The following is a 4642-nucleotide window of genomic DNA, read 5'->3' as shown; positions in this document are numbered from 1 at the left end:
GAACGGAATAGGCAGTGTCCTGAAAGGAAGATATAAGATGAAAATCAACAAAAGCAAAACGAGGAAAATGGAATGTAGTCGAATTAAGTCGGGTGAGGCTGAGGGAATTAGATTAGGAAAAGAGACACTTAAAGTAGTAATGGAGTTTTGCTATTTGGTGAGCAAAATAACTGATGATTGTCTAAGTAGAGAGGATATAAAATGTAGACTGGCAATGGCAAGGAAAGCGTTTCTGAAGAAGAGAAATTTGTTAACATCGAGTATTGATTCAAGTATCAGAAAGTCTTTTCTGAAAGTATTTGCATTGAGTGTAGACATGTATTGGAGTGAAACATGGACGATAATTAGTTTCGACAAGAAGAGAATAGAAATGTGGTGCTACAGAAGAATGCTGAAGATTAGATGGGTAGATCGCATAACTAATGAGCAGGTATTGAATAGGATTGGGGATGAGTTTGTGGCACAACTTGACTAGAAGAAGGGATCGGTTGATAGGACATGTTCTGAGGCATCAAGGGATCACCAATTTAGTACAGGAGGGCAGCGTGGAGGGTAAAAATCGTAGAGCGAGATCAAGTGATGAATACACTAAGCAGATTCAGAAGGATGTAGGCTCAGTAGGTACTGGGAGATGAAGCAGCTTGCACAGGATAGAGTAGCATGGACAGCTGCAACAAACCAGTCTCAGGACTGAAGACCACAACAACAACAAGATCACACGCACACGAACCTGTAAACTATGCTCTAGGAGCGTATAGAATATGGTAAATTTGAAGATTTATGTCGTAATCGGATGTGGAAGAATATATAACCGAAACACACGATGGCATAATTACTAATAACAGTACAATGACACTGTTTAACAGCGAGACAGCTTTCCATGTAGCCGTCTTTGATGGGATACGTTGTGTGTTATTCATTTATAGCGATACGTAATCTGCACTTACGACTAAACTGAACAAATAACTCTGTACTGTACCAAATGAAGGGCTGTATGAATCTCAAGGAAATTAAGGCTTCTGAAGAGTTCAAGCTGTGTGCATGAACGAGACTTGGAAAAAATTTCCAGTTTGTATGATGAATGCCAGCTAGCGCTAAATGTGGAAAAATGTAAATTAATGTGGATGAGCACGAAGATCAAACCTGTAATATTCGGATAGAGTAATACTAGTACCCTGCTTGACTTAATTTTGGAAATTTGTTTTAAGTTCCCATGGGACCAAACGGCTGAGGTCATCGGTCGCTAGCAGTAGAAGCTAACTTAAACTAACTTATGCTAAGGACAACACACACACCCATGCCCGAGGGAGGACTCGAAGCTCCGATGGGGGGAGCTGCGCGAACCGCGGCACTGAGTCCGAGACCTCGCGCTACCCCGCGCGACGCTTGACACAGCCAAGTCGTTTAAATATCTGGGCATAACGGCTGCAGAGCGATGTGAGGTGGAACAAGCATGTGAGAACTGCTGTGGTAGGGAAGGCGAATGGTCGACTTCGGTTTATTTGGAGAGTTTTAGGAAGGGGTAGTTCACTTGTAAAGGAGACCGCATACAGGAGGCTGTGACCTATTCTTGAGTACTGCTCGAGTGTTAGCGATCCGTACCAGGTAAGATTGAAGGAAGACATCGAAGCAATTCATAGGCGGGCTGCTAGATTTGTTACGGGTAGGTTGGAACAAAACAAGTGTTACGGAGTAGTAGTAGTCAAATGGGAATCCCTGGAGGCAAGGCGACGTCCTTTTCGAGAAACACTACAGAGAAAATTTAGGGAACCAGCATTTGAAGCTGACTGCCGAATGATTCTACTGTCGCCAATATCCATTGCTCGTAAGGACCACTAAAATAAGGTACGAGAAATCAGGATTCATACGGACACATCCAGACAGTTTTTATTTGCGAGTGAAACGGGAAAGAAACCGACAAGTAACGACGCACAGTACAGGAGGTTTACGGAGTATCTATGTAGATGTAGACTTGAATCAAAGTCAGGTCATATGCAGGCAGCACGCTACAAACTACTGCACTAACGTAAATGTGAACTGGCGTGCCCCTCAGTACTGACATATCGCTGTGTCATCGTGCACCAATGGCGTCATTGCACGCAATATCACGGTCTAACGATAGTGGGCTGGCTACTGGAAGCCATCTTGTTTGTGATGTAAGTAAAGTAGTTGGCCGTGAGTATATCTGCTGTACTCCAGTAGACCAGCTCGTTTGCACACGTAGTTCAGAAGTTTAGCATTGACTGTTTTCGTTATCTTCATCTATTAAATGAAGATTACATAGTGTCAGTTCTTATAATGGTAAGCGTTTCTTAACTGCTAGTATAATAATTATTGTAATTTCTTAACGATCAACGTCAAAGGGTATTTTCAAGATCTCTCAGACTCTGCATCAAGGTTATTTCGTCAGTTATACTGTAAATTAACTAAATATAGCCAAATATTTTTGAAAACTCTGTCCATTTACATGATAAATATATTGAATGTCCTTTTCAGATACTAATAACGCCGAGGTGCTGTTGTGTGGCTGGCTGCAAAAGCAATTACAAATCACAAAACGAAACAGTGAGCACATTTCCATGCTGTGCAATCAATTTTTCCGGATCTCTCACGATACTAAACTATAGCAGAAAGTGAAAATTTTGAAAAGGAAAAAACAGAGGTAACAGAAATGTGTAAGCTTATAAGCAGTATGAAGAGCAGAAAGCTATTAACAATTTGGGGCTACAAACAATTGATATTTTCCGATTGCCACCCATATAAACAAGAATCAGTTGGGCTGTATTCAGAGTGAAAAACTAATAGTGCTGTGTTTTATTGATACTAGTGACGAAATACCCAGCAGTACGGCATCATTAACTGTTAAAACCGATCTGAGTGTACTCCTTTACTTCACAAAATAAAAATTGCCCCATCACAAAGTGCTCAACAAATGAGTGTCAGTAAAATCCAAGCATGCCTTGGATTGTCTATTTAGGCAATAGTATGTAAAGAAGACACCTTAAACAAGAACGTTGTGATTCAACATATATTTTCAGTGACAAATGCTCACAGCTGTATTTAAAATGATAACAGTCACAGGTGCAGAGGGAATACATTATTATTGCCAACTTTACTTTATGTATATTCACCATCAGCATATGCTGTTGTGCACAAGAGCAGTTATCTGCCCAGCTGTGTGCGTGGTGGTACCGATTCTTTGCATGAATAAACCCTTTGCCTGCCGTTGCTTAGCTACGGCTTCCTTGACATCCCGAGCGGTGGCACCGGGGTGGTTACGCAAGGGATTTAACCATGCACGCAGTTCAGACATGATCGACTGTGATCTTATCGATAAACTTCGCGTCGTACTCCGTCTTGTACCTCGGAGCCGTGGTGGTTTGAAAGGTTGATTACTTCGTGATCCTAGCCGTCGCCTACTGGGGAGTTGCAAATTAACAATACCTATGCAATTACAAGCCATATTGTCCATGATTTCCTTCGGCCTGATACAGGACAGACGGTGAGCTACGTTTTTTGTGAGTTTCTTGAGATTCGCAGTCATTTCCGGCTGTCGTTTATTATTTTGACATTAAACCGATTAACACTGACCAACTGATACAGTCTGTACGGTTCAGCATTCCGACAATAAGAATCAAAGACAATAATTCCTTCCACTACAAGAGCGTGTCAGTTACAGGAGGCGTATCTGCTTTTTTCTTTAATTAAAATTTTAGTATCTGATGTCAATTGTTTTTAAGTGTTTCTTAATATTAATTTTGTTATGTGATACTACGAGGTCAAACGAACTCAGTTGTTGACCCCTCATGTTCAGTTTGCATTCAACTGCTACATAAATTTTATTTGTGAGGTATATTTATATTTTATAATTTGTCGAGGAACTGCCTGAGACGTCGGCCGTAATCGAGTCTTTACTGTAAAACTTCCTTGCAGATTAAAAATGTGTGCCGGACCGAGACTCGAACTCGGGACCTTGGCCTTTCGCGGGCAAGAGCACTTGCGAAAGGCAAAGGTCCCGAGTTCGAGTCTCGGTCCGGCACACAGTTTTAATCTGCCAGGAAGTTTCATATTAGCGCACACTCCGCTGGAGAGTGAAATTCTTATTCTGAGTCTTTACTGTATTTGCTCAATTTTGTGTGCTTGAGGCTCTTCAGTTCTCTGGGATTTCGTTGCTCTTAACAGTGTTTGGCACACCCCTCATTATAACTCACAGGCTTGTGTACTTCTTTTTAAAGTTCCTGTTTTCTGTGATTACCCATACGAGTATTAGTGAAAGAGGCAGCTTCAGAGCCACGCAAGTGTAGTTATAAAATCGTTGTCTGCATGATTCAGATTTGTTGAACCAAAAGCCTAGTTCACAGACGTGATCTTTTTAAAATTTTGCTTTTGTAATTGATCTTCATTTATGCTAAAATCTGCGTCACAGACCCGTACATTATTTACGGTTTTCACGAATATCCGCATTAGTGAAACAGCAATTGCTTTTGGCTGCTTCACAGCCAACTACATGAATTAAAATTTCTGTCTTATCCGATCGTACAAGCCAGTGAGACAATTCCTTCTGCTTGCTTTTCCAGCTGCGTACGTAATTTTCTTTTTTTAAATTTCTGGTGTGTATTGATAACACTTTCTATTCTGTATC

The sequence above is a fragment of the Schistocerca nitens genome, chromosome 4 (genome assembly GCF_023898315.1).
Source record: "Schistocerca nitens isolate TAMUIC-IGC-003100 chromosome 4, iqSchNite1.1, whole genome shotgun sequence".
Lineage (NCBI taxonomy): Eukaryota > Metazoa > Arthropoda > Insecta > Orthoptera > Acrididae > Schistocerca > Schistocerca nitens.
Note: the sequence above shows the minus strand (reverse complement) of the source record.